Genomic DNA, 13,668 nt, shown 5'->3' with positions numbered 1-13,668 from the left:
ACATTGCTTCTTCATCTAAATCTACTGAATTTTTATTTTTTTGTTTTTGAATTGCTTTACTGACTTCATTCTCTGTGGTTGGAAGTAAAACATTGTATTTAGTGCAGCATTATTTACAGGTGTTATGTTTGTTTGGGAGAATTTTTGCTGTAACTGCTATATCCTAGCCAGTAATGCCACCCGAGCCCGCTGCCAAAAGGTTGGAAGCATCAAAGTCCGGACGCCGTCAGCATAAGCAGCGCCAGCGAGACAGAAAATCGCCGCAAGTCTGCGCGCGCCACCGCTGGCTTCTGGCTTCTTAAGTGCTGGAGTCGCGAGCGCTAGGACAGCTCTATATTCGCCGCTCAGTTGGATACTCGCCACTGAATTGTGTACTTGCTAGTCAGTTGTGTGTTCATCGCAGCAGAGTTGTTGTTTGTCGTCAGCCGACGCTGACCTAGCCGCTCCGACTCGAACTAGACAGATTTCTGTAGACACGGAGTTCACTACTGTGTTTCTGTATCTTCTTTAATAAAGATAAGTACCGACTTTTATTTAATCAGAGTGTTTGGGTTTTCATCTTTCTGTTCACTGTTCCAGCGGACCGGTCGGCCCGCTATTAAAAGTGTGGCGGTGACTTCGTAAGCCGTTTCTACAGCGAATTGTTTGTCGCAACGAACACCGCCACAAAAGTAACTTCTCTGCAATACTTGAAAAATGCTCGTTTACATAGCTTGCTAAGTGCTGTGGATCATTTATAACTTTATCCCTCTTCCTTAGCAGAATGTTATTCTGCATTTGTTTGCCTCTCCCCGTTTCCTTTTTTATAACATCCCAGACTGCTTTGTTTTTATTCTCTGTATTATATATTATTTTGTCATTAAATGACTTTTTTGCAGCAATCAGCACCTTTCTATAGATCTTTATGTATCTATGATAGAAATTTAAGAATTCTGGATCATTGTGAATCTTTTTCATGGAATTGAGGCGTTTAAGTGTTTGGGAGGACTTTTTAATACCTGCTGTTATCCATCTGTTTTGGTGGGATGTTGATACAGACATGCAATCTTCTGGAAATGCCTTTTCAAAGTTCAATTTAAACAATATGGAGAATTTAGAGAATTTCATATTCACATTGGTTTCCTTATACACCTCATCTCAGCTTTGTTTTTCTAGTTGCTTTGAAAAATCTTTTATTTTGGTTTCTGATAGATTTTGTTTGTAGGCTTGTAGTTTAGGGAATGATTCAATGCCTGATTTTACTGTTGTTGTTTGACAGAGATGGTCTGATAATCTGAGATCTTTTACAGGTACATCACATTTTTACCTGTCCATATTTGTGGCCACATGGTCAATTACTGATGAAGTCAGTGTGATAACCCTTGTTGCACTATTGACCAATAGGGACATGCCAAAACTTTGGAGGATTTTTATGAAAGTGCTGCTGGATTCATTTATGATGTTAGTGTTGATGTTAAGGTCCCCTCACAGAATTATGTTGACCTTTGTACTTGAGACTTTATCTACAACTTCTGTTAACTTATTGAAAAAAGTGTCGACACTACCACTGGGAGATCTATACACCCACAAAATGTTCAATTTCTTGGTGATATCAAACCCTGTTAATTCAATAGCTGATATTTCGAAGTTTTTGTCTTCATTTACGGTACTGAGGTCATGTGTTGATTTGAACTGTGTTCCTTTTTTGATATAAATGCATGATCTTCCACCCCTTGATCTAGTTCTGCAGCAAAAGTTTGCCTCTTCGTACAATGATAACACTACATGTTGGATTTCTGTGACTCCACACCAGTGCTCAGTAATACAAACTACTGTGCAGTTAAAAGATTGGAGCTCAACTTCTAATAGTTTTATTTTATTTTTTATTGATTGCATGTTTTGATGGAGGATTGTTAAGTCTGTAAAAGCACCCATGTTACTCCTTCCAATGGTTTATTTTTCTTTGTGACATCTGATATATGTGATATTTGAGGTGTTAAAATCTGCCTTGTGAGTGCTTGTTTCAGTATTTTCTAAAGTGCTGGAGATACTCTTTGAGCAGGGGAACCTGTTGTCTGGATTTATTCTAAAAAGGACCTACTTTTCCTACATATGACAACAGATATTTGACCATGTGTGGCCCAAGATCCACCCCCTATACTTTCATGAATCAGCTGTACCAATCTTCCCTTCCCATTCCTGTTTAGGTGTAGGCCATACCTAGTGAAACCCCATCTGTTGACTGTCCCAACGGGCACCGGAGAAACATAAGCAAAACTGGCTGTCCTCAGAGCCATCCCCAACCCCACATTGATTCGCCTCATAGCTCCATCATGTTGTGGTCGATCATGACGCCGGAACAGCTCAACAAAGTGTACGTTGGTGCTATGAGTCAGGGAAGCTATCTTGTCCAGGTCACCACCTATGTCATATGCCCCATCCCTGTCCAAACTGTTTCCCGCCCCACCCACTATCACTACATGGTCCTCTTTTGTAAAGTCCTTACATAAAGACCCTAGGTGCTCTATCACATGACTTAGCCCTGCGTTTGGCTTGAAGATACTGGTGGCCTGGTACGCTGCCCCTAAACTTTCCTGTAACTGAGGGCCTACACCTCGCTCATGTCTACTACCTAGCAGCAGCACTTTCTTCTTCCTAACACTTTGTACATTCCTAGGCTTCTTGGCCCTCTTGAAGTGTGCTGCACATTTCCTGCTCCTCGTTCTACCTGAGGCTCTTCTCCACTTAACTCTGGCAGTGGCAGATACCTGTTTTTGGTGTTGATGATAAAACTGTCAGATTGCGTTACCGGTATCTTTCTTCCTATCCTCCTACCAGCTGCCAGTTCCCAACCATCCTCCTTCCCCCTACCTCCCTTGATCCTTCTGAATTCCTTCCTTGCTTCCTCCAACTGTGCCTGAAGGGCACAGGTCATCCTTTCCTGGTCCCAATCAAAATGTTCCTACTGCATACTTTGCAGTTTCAGGAGAGAGCCTCTTCTATTCTCCCAACGTTCTCCCCACTTCATCCCTTCCAGTGAAAATATTTCCTACAAGATTGGCAACAAATCCCTCTCCTCACTACCCTATAACAGCTCCCACCTTTCTCACTCATGGTCAGTTTCGAAAGAATAATTAAGTTTAAAGAATGTTTTAAATTTGTTAAGGACGGGAAATTGGCTGTGTGTAAACAAAAAACGACACAAACGTCTTATGTGCGGTGTTTTTTTTTCCTGATTTAGAGATACAATGGCAGAAGAATGTATTTGTAGTTAATTTGCTTTTAGAGAATTTACGTTATCAGGCGTGTTTGGTCAGGTTTTCAAACGTTTGTAACTCAGAAAATTTAGGCCTAGATCACGTCTATCTAACTAGTAAACAGTACTAGCTGTTTTACTTAAATACGATTTAGAAACGTCTAATTACACTTTTATTGCGACAATAGACACTGATGAAACTAGTAGCAGTCTTTTTTTAAACGAATTTTACGTCACACAAAATTTTTTCGTTTATGTTGTGATTATCGGGACTTCAGCTAAAGAACAAGTTTTTTTCAAGAACAAGCGCTGATGAGATGCTAATATTCAGTTGTGTGACAAGAACGGACACCACAGGAAGTATAAAAAACAAAGAAAATTTAAATTCGACACTATTTCCTCTTAAATAAGTTCTCTTAGTGGACAAAGAAAATACCTGTGCTCTAACTCGGCGGTGATCTTGGTTGGGAAGAGCTTAGTAAAGGATATGTTGTTCCATACTAAACAGTTTTGTTAGTAGAGTTTGTAACTATTTTTGCTAGGTGACTGCATAAATACAATCCACTGATAATTTTACCACATAGAAAGTTAATATGATTTGATCATTGCAACACTTAATCTAAGTTTAGGCCTAAGAATTTGCTGCTAGTGGCATCAGTTGGTTCAGTTCTACATATATGGTTTACAGAGGTGTGGTAAGAGTTAACAATCTTAAATGATATTACGATTTGTTAATATTTACATTTAGATCTTGATCACGAAAGTAATTAATTTTGTTTATTACTCCATCTGCTGCAGAAGATGTAAGTTACCAAGTGTTTTTGCCAAAAAACAACAAAGATCTTTCATCTGCATCCCTCAGCCTTTTGAAGTTTTGTGGCTGGGTGATATTGTTCACAAAGACTAAGAAGAGAGGGGCCAAGAATTGACCCCTGGGGGACTTCTTGTTTCACTACAAGACTGAGAGGTTACAGCGTGATCATTAATTTGATAGATTAGCTTTGTGCACTGCTTCTGGTTTGACAGATAGAAGGTCAGCAGTAGTATTGCTGAAACTTTTAAGCTACATGCTCAAGTTTCTTTATTAATAGGGAACGTTTAAATAAATCGAGGAATATGCCTGTTGCCAATTCCTTTGTGTAGTACACTACATCTATTATGTAAAAGTCACAGGTTGCTGTGGTTTTTCCTGAAATCATATTGTGTTTCTGTAAGTTGACTATTTTTTGTGAAATCGTCACTGACTTGTGAAAGCAAAAAATATTCATAGATTTTGCTAAATGTAGAGATTAATGAAACTGGCTTAAAGTTTTCAGCATATTTTTTGGATCCTTTCTTATGTACTGGTTTACGTAAGGGCATTTTTAATGAGTCTGGGTAGCTGTTTTCCCTATTACAGCAGTTAATGAGATAGGTAATAAGTTAAACTAATTCTGTATGACCCTTTTTAGTTAGAGCACAAGATATCTCATGACAGCCAGTTGAGTGCTTGGTCTCTGATGTCTTGATTATTCGACTTATTTCAAGTTCACTTATAGTTCTGAACTCAAAGTTTATACCTTGGGGTGAGCAAATGTTTATCTGAATGTTTTGGTCAATAGTTTGAGCTGGGATGCTTCACAGAGTGACAAAACATGTATTAAAGAGTCACAGATTATTATTGGATCTTCTATTAATTTCCCCTCATGGTATATGCTTGTTTCTTCTGTATTCACGTTTGATGGTGCTTTCTGGCGTAGATAAATGAGCTTCCAAAATGCTTTACTCACATTGTCAGATTTAATTATAAAAACATTGAGATCTTTCTTCTGAAATTTGAAAGCTATGTCTTAAACATTTTCATGGCTTTGCAATACTTTTCCTTGAAAATGATATCCTTTTTAGATTAGGAAAGCAAAGAAGAGCTCATGAACATTCTGCTTCAGTTTAATCAGACTACCACATAGTGTCCGCTTTGGATTCTTTCCATGTATTAGAGTCTCAAAACTGTTTCATAAAATTCATTTCATTTATTGTTTGGGCATTTTACCATGTAAACACTGTTCCATTCCTCCTGGGCTAGTTTATGTTAGAGGCAGTTTGAATTATTATAGTAGTAGTAGTAGTAGTAGCAGCAGCTTTAGTCATCTTTAGATCTCTTTTTACCAGGATATAGGACATCTGAAAGTATTTACAAGTTTGGATCAATTTAAAATAAGCTAATTCGTATACACATACATTTACGGACTTCTAGTTAGAGACAATCATTAAATTTACTCCTGGTATGCATTTTTTCTTTAAAATAACTTATTAAGTAATTTAATGTCACACTGTTCACTCATATCTCACTATCAGTCACTGCACACACTAAACACAGTCTGTTTCATAACACTTCACTCACTACACACACACACACACACACACACACACACACACACACACACACACACACACACATTTGCTCTCTGGGCTGTTTTCTGTACCACAACTCCCCATTTGCTATCCTGGAAAATTGAGTCAGCAGCCCTCTATAATAAGTGAGGTGTTCATCTCAGAAAGAGGAAGAGGTGTTAATGTTGTGCTATGCATAGCTTGGGGGTAAGTATTTATAGAATAGGAAAAAAAGGAAAAAAAATACAGTGTGAAGGTTTTATGTGGAATGTTGGATGTTTTATAACCATTATTATTATTTATTTGTATAACATTTTTTACCAAAACGCTACTCTGTTTCATCTAAGTAATCCTTCAATGTATAAAATGTATTGCATAACAGGTACTTTTTAGCTGCCTTTTTAAATAAGTATATTTTTGCAATTTCTTTAATGTCTTTTGGTAATTTATTGTACATTTTTATTCCTTGGTAGAAAATGATGTTTTGAGTGTTTTGTTCATTTTCTCTTGGTGAATGTAAGTTGAGTCTGTCACTTGTTGCATGGTCATGGACAGAGCTGTTTGTGCAGTAATTAGCAATGTTATTTTTGATGTGTACAACTGACTGGTAAATGTCAATGATAGTTCAAGATTTGTTTGTGTTCAATAACATTTGCTACTTCTGCTGTGTTTATACCCATGGACTCAACAAAATGTCGATTGTGGTGTGAATAGTGAAATTCTATATTGCTGTTCTTAACACCATTTGTAGCAAGTTTACTGACTATGACATAATCTCTCCTGCTGGAGGTGTAGTCTGCCACTCTTGTATCAGTGTCTAATTTATTCACAATGTGGCATAAATTCTATATATCTGTCAGCTTCAAGTTAGTCATGTTGTTGGAGTTTGCAATAATATTCAGATCCTGAAGTATGGTAAGATTACTGGGCCACTTAATTAACTATTAAGCTGAGTGTATTAAAAATTGTGATATATCTGCATTTCGTGGGTGATAAATTACTATTACTTTGTGTATAATTTTTTTGTATAATTACTACCCTCTCCCTTCAGTTCAAGAATAATTCCAGTAATTTTTAGATTTCTTTCACTGCTATGTCTATCCAGGAATGACATTTTCGTAGTAATTAAAGTCTATTGAACAAAAATAGCCACCCCCACCGTCTTTATGTCGCTGCCTACAGTAGCTGTTAGCTAGAATATAACCATCTAGTTTACAAAATTTTATTTCTTCAGCTTTAAGAGCATATTCAGAAATCACAAGGACATGGGGGAGGGTGTTGTTCAGTCACAAAAACTTGTAAAAGGTCTAGTTTATTTCTGAGGTACTGAATATTTGTGTGCATTAGTTTCAGGCCTTGTTTGCTATCGGCTACGTTACTGAATTGTTCAGACCAACTTTGCTCTCACAAGAAACCATGTCTACAGTAATAAGCATATTAATACTTTTGTTCCACCCTTTGTTCTTTGACTAGTGTGTGTGACTGAGGGCTAATGTATTCATTTACTAGCAGTGCTTGTTTGGCTCTTCATTTGAAGACTGTGGGTAGTTAAACATGACCTATCATACATGCTTACATCCACAGATTTAACATCAGAGAACTTAGTACAAAATCTCTTAAGCTTATTATTAATTCAGTCAATTTTCTTGTTCACACATGACCACTCAGGAAAATTATGTCTCTTGCTGTAATTAATTACAGTAATATCTGTGCTAATAAGAAGAACAAATAGTCTTAGATAATTCTTTAACACTATAATTTACTATTGCAATATATGTCGTTGGATCCAGCACAAATCACAACTGTATCATGTTCCTCATATTTCTTACTTATGACATGTTCAGTTACATCAACGAAATGTGCACCAGACTTTACAATGCCCTTTATTTTGTGTATCGAACTATTTTTAGTAATTCTAGGGCTAGTCGCTTACTGTGGCTATCACGAGATTTCTGTTTTCTTTCTTCTCACTTGATGTACCTTCGAATCACTACTTCCACTACACTTCACTTTTGTTTCTTTTCACATCCATTTTGCCTCGCAATTACTGCGCAGACGATTCAGAATTACTAAATTTTCTGCTTATACAATATGAGAATCATGAGTGTCTGACTTACACGGATTCATCTAGTATTCCTCACATATGTCTTTTAATTCAGCTTGCAAGACTCTGATGAAATAAAGGATAGGTTTTCCTTTTTGATACTGTCGATCATTCTAGCTGCCTCTCTAACACACACACAAGTTCAGAGAAGCATGGTGGGAAGTGGTAGCTGGCAACAGGGGCAACAGAAAGAGGGTAGTGTCTGACAGTTTCCCAATTGGCACAACCAATAGATTTGCATTGTTACCACAGTTAAGTAAGGAAGAGGCTCCAGTAGAAGTAGATGTAGTTAAGATGCAACAGAATATCACTAGGAAACCAAATGTTTCAAAAAAGTAAAAAGTAAGAGGAAAGTTCTGTTGCTAGGTAGCAGCCATGGAAGAGGTGTGGGCCAGATTTTGCAGGAAAAATTAGGTGACAGGTACCAGGTCACAAACTTTTTCAAGCCAAGTGGAAGTCTTAGCCGGGTGGTAGAGGATATAGGTTCCTTGTGCAAGGGATTCACATAGCAGGATCATGTGATGATAGTGGGTGGAGTGGGAAACAGTATTGATAGGGATCAGAGCTACAGCATTGAGTGAGACCTGGTGATAATAGCCTCGGCAACGACCCATACCAGTGTTGGGCTGGTGCCTGCTTTCGTGCAGCATGATCAGCCCCAGTTGAACCGCTCTGTCAGGAGGGTAAATATGGAGTTGGATCAATTGTGTAGGGTGGACACTCTGTCAGACATTGGATTGGTTCCTGTCAAGGCTATTGATTTCACAAGGCATGGCCTACATCTCAATAGGAAAGGGAAGGGTAAACTGGCAGTGTTGTTAGTGAAATCCATGAGGGAGGACACTAGTACTCATGGATATACCTCTTTTTTTAGACTAATACCAGTGCCCAATGAGAAGTTCAGGCAGGCAGGTGCTAAAGAGGTCCAAAACTCACAAAATTCTCACAACAGGAAAGTAAATAATAATGTTACCATATTTAAACAAAATATTGGTGGATTAAAGAAAAAAGCAGATTCTCACAAAAGTAAAGTAAAAAATAATGTTTCCATTTTTCACCAAAATATTCCGGGATTGAACAATGAAGTAGATGAGCTCCTGGTTTGTTTAGATGACATTGAATCCGATAATGTAATAGATATATTATGCCTGTCTGAGCATCACATTGTGTCTGATATGGATAAGGTAAATATCAGTGGTTATAAACTAGCTGCAGATATGACTAGAGAGAATAAGGTGGGAGGAAGAGTTGCCATATATGCCAAAAGTTATCACTGTGTAGAAACCTTAGATACAAAAAAGTTTTGTCTTGAGCAACATATAGAAGCATGTGCCTGTCAACTTAAACTGAAGGAGGGCTCTTTTACAATTGTAACAGTAGATAAGTCCCCTTCAAGAAACATTCATTTATTCCTGGAAAACTTGGATGCCTTGTTGTGCTATCTGTCAGATAGGGGAAAGCAAATTATTATTTGTGGGGACTTCAATGTTGATTCACTGAAAGAGTGTAATAGGAAGAATGATCTGGAAGTCTTGCTCAGTTCTTTCAGTTTGACATCTGTCATTAATTTTCCTACTCGGGTAGTAAACGACATCAGCACATTGATAGATAACACTTTTATAGACCAAGATATGTTTAAAAACATAAATTCTTTCCCTGTTGAGAATGGTCTTTCTGATCATGATGATCAACTAGTTACAGTACATGACATAGCTCCATTCAGTAATTCAAAACTACCCTCCAAAGTTGTGCGTTCAGTTAATGACTCAACAATTAGAAATTTCATAGAAAATCTTCAGCAGTTAGAATGGGATGAGGTGTACAAGGAAATGGATGCTAATTTAAAATATAACTTATTTCATGATACACTTGTAAGATAATTTGAAAACTGCTTCCCCAAGAAAGTAGTTAAATCTAATTACAAGAAACCATGCAAAAAACCTTGGCTTGCTAAAGGAATAAAAAGTCTTGTAATCACGAAAGGGAACTGTATCTAACAACAAGAAAGAGTAATGACGCAGAAACAGCCAAAAATTATAAGAACTACTGTGCTACGTTAAGAAAGGTTATTAAAAGTCCAGAAGCATGTGCATCATGCCTGAGATTAATACCTCTGATAACAAAATCAAAACAATTTGGAATATTATTACAAGGGAGACAGGACAACCAAGAGTGCAAGATGATGGTATCACCATCAAATCGAATGGAAACTTGATAAACAACAAGCCAGAAGTCGAAAACATTTTGAATAATCATTTTTTAAATGTTGTAGAGAAAATAGGATCTAAATGTTCATTAGAAGAAGCAAAGCAGTTAATGGAAGAGGTCTTACCCACACAATTTGATACAATTGAAATTCCCATCTCTGCTTCTGAAATTAGGAAGATAATAAACTCTCTCAAGAATAAAAGCTCACATGGAATTGATGGCATTTCCAGCAGGATAATAAAAGCTTGTTCCCAAGAGATAAGTGGGATTCTTAGCCATTTATGTAATAGCTCTCTGAGCAGGGTATTTTCCCAGATAGAATGAAGTATGCCATTGTTAAACCACTGCATAAAAAAGGGGATACGACTGATGTCAACAACTACCGCCCAATCTCTCTTCTGACTGCCTTATCCAAAATTCTTGAAAAAGTAATGTACTGTAGAGTAGCTCCACACCTCTGTAAAAATAAAGTTGTAACAAAATGTCAGTTTGGTTTCCAGAAGGGTTTCTCAACGGAAAATGCTATATATACTTTCACTAATGAAATATTAAATGCTCTGAGTAACCGGAAGCTACCCATTGGGATTTTTTGTGATCTATCAAAGGCTTTTGATTGTGTAAATCATGGAATACTTCTAGACAAGCTCAAGTACTGTGGTATGAATGGGACAGTGCTCAAATGGTTTAAATCATACCTAACTGGAAGAGTGCAGAAAGTTGAAATAAACAGTTCACATAATATGCAAAAAACTGGTGATTTCTCAAACAGGGGAACAATCAAGAATAGGGTGCTGCAAGGTTCGGTCTTGGGCCCTCTGCTGTTCTTAATATATATTAATGACTTGCCATTCTATATTCACGAAGAGGCAAAGCTGGTACTTTTTGCCAATGATACAAGTATAGCTATCACACCCAACAGACAAGAATTAACTGGTGAAATTGTAAACGATGTTTCTCAGAAAATCATTAAAAGGTTCTCTGCAAATGGTCTCTCATTAAACTTTGAGAAAACACAGTATATACACTTCCACACAGTAAATGGAATGACCCCATTAATAAATATAGGCTCCGATCAGAAATCGGTAGCTAAGGTAGAATATTCAAAATTCCTAGGTGTATGCATTGATGAGGGGTTGAACTGGAAAAAACACACTGAGGATCTGCTGAAACGTTTGAGTTCAGCTACTTATGCTATTAGGGTCATTGCAAATTTTGGCGATATACATCTGAGTGAATTAGCTTACCACGCTTATTTTCATTCTCTGCTTTCATATGGCATCATATTCTGGGGCAACTCATCATTGAGTAAAAGATGTTCATTGCACAAAAGCGGGTAATCAGAATAATTGCTGGAGCTCATCCAAGATCATCCTGCAGACACTTATTTAAGGAGCTAGAAATCTTCACTGTAGCCTCACAATATATATATTCACTTATGAAATGTGTTATTAACAATCCGAACGAATTCAAAAGTAATAGCAGTGTACATGGCTACAACACTAGGAGAAAGGATGATCTTCACTACTCAAGGTTAAATCTAACTTTGGCTGAGAAGGGTGTAAATTATGCTGCCACAAACGTCTTTGGTCAATTAGCTAATAGCATCAAAAGTCTGACCAATAGCCATATAACATTTAAAAGGGAATTAAAAGAATGTCTTAATGGCATTTCCTTCTACTCATTAGATGAATTTTTGGATATAGTAAGTGGGTAATTTCCCAACCCTACCAAAAAAAAAAAAATTAAAAAATTTCAAAAAATTAAAAATATTGAGTGTCATGTAATATTTTGTCTATTGTAATATCCTGTATAGACACCTTTTATTAACCTGACACATTCCACATCATTACAAAGTGTCGTATTCATGATCTATGGAACAAGTACTAATCTAATCTAATCTAATCTAATCTAATGGAATGAATCAATACCTGGCACATGCGAAGCTGTATACCAGCTGTATACGAGCTGTATACCATTCGTGAAGACATGTAAAGTTAGTTAATTAGTTCCTTTATTTATTTATTCTCTCTCACAGTTAGTTAGTTTTATGTTCCATGGGTTACTTGCATGATAAATCATGATTATATGGAATAATTCATTTTAAAATTCACATTGCAAGTTAATTTGTAAATGTGGCTACATGTTGAACATTTACAATTTCTTATTATTGTTATTACATGCACAAACGTGAGTTAGTAATTCCAAACCACACATAAATTCTTCTACGTAATAAAAGGATTTGTCAAGAAGTAGCTGTTTAGGTTTGCTTTCAAAGTTTGCTATGTTGATAAAATTTTCTTGGGCTTCCAGCCACCTCCAGTGGTTTAAAATTCGTGAGGTTTCGATCGTGTTTTCCTCGGCCATTGGCAAGTGGTAACTGTCGAATGATTGCTGCTGCCGTCATTATATAGCTGCTTTGTCTTCAGTGACGTCGCTGGTGCTCGCTCCAGTGATATATATGGTAATGTTTTCACCGCGCACTTGCTTCGCCCATTTCAAGTTTCCAATGGCTGGGTTCCAAGTTGTGCTTAGCTGCAGGCCGCTGCTTTATTGAGGGTATTGTCAGAAATTTTTAACTCGACTGCTGTTTTTATAACACTGTCCCAAAAACGAGTAGTTCGCGTAATAACAGATGTCTCAGTGAATGCAATATGGTGTCCATTTTCTAAAGCATGTGCCGCCACTGCTGATTTCTCAGGACACCTTAGGTGAAGACATCTCTCATGTTCCACATGGCACTGTTCAATAGTACCTACAGTCTGTCCAATATAGAACTGTCTACACCCACACGGTACTTTATACACTCACAGTGCTCTGAGTCCAACATCATCTTTCACAGGCCTCACTAGCCACTAGCTGTCCAATTTTACCTGTTGCCCTAAAAACAGTATCGATTTTATGCTTCTTTAGAAGCCAGGTAATCTTTCCTGTTATTGTCCTGAAGGCAGTGCGGTTATATAAGGCCAGCAGCAGCAGTCATTCGACAGTCCCCACTCGACAATGGCCGAGGAGAACTCAGTTGAAAGCTCATGGATTTTAAATCCCTGGACATGGCTGGAAGCCCGAGAAAATTTTATCAGTATATTCGTATTTTACTATGCTGTCTGTCGGATATTTTATATCACTGGGTAAGTTATCAAAATTTTCGTTGCCGACTGTGCACCCCATTTTGTGCTAAAGACAACCTTAATGTGGACTAATGAATATAATTTTTCCTTCTAGTGTTGTAATTATATACGTCATTGTTCCTCTTGAACTGTAGTGGAGTATTTACAATAAATTTCATGAAGGCATTAATATACTGTGAAAATGTAGTCACAATGCCTAACTCCTTAAACAGATGTCTACAAGATGATCGTGGTTGAACACCAAATATTATTCTCCCAGCACATTTTTGAGCAATTTCTTTCTTAAAGATGAGTTATCGTTGAACATTATTCTGTATGGTATTGCTGAATGAAAATATGCAAAATATGTCAAAATAGTCAACTTATTGATTTGTCTCCCCCCAACATTTGCAATGATTCGAAGTGTGAACATAGATGGACTAAGTTGTTTAGAAGGTTCGAAATTTGCTTTTGCAGTTTAAATTCTCATTAACACAGACACCTAAGTATTTTGAAGTTTCCATCCCATATATTATTTCCTCACCATATGTTACACTTATCATTGGTGTATTAATCCTAGATATGGCAGAAGTGAATATGTTGTGTCTTTTTAAAATTGAGGCTGAGGACATTTACAGAAAACC

The sequence above is a fragment of the Schistocerca piceifrons genome, chromosome X, assembly GCF_021461385.2.
Source record: "Schistocerca piceifrons isolate TAMUIC-IGC-003096 chromosome X, iqSchPice1.1, whole genome shotgun sequence".
Lineage (NCBI taxonomy): Eukaryota > Metazoa > Arthropoda > Insecta > Orthoptera > Acrididae > Schistocerca > Schistocerca piceifrons.
The sequence above is the reverse complement of the archived record's forward strand: the minus strand, read 5'-3'. Positions refer to the sequence as shown.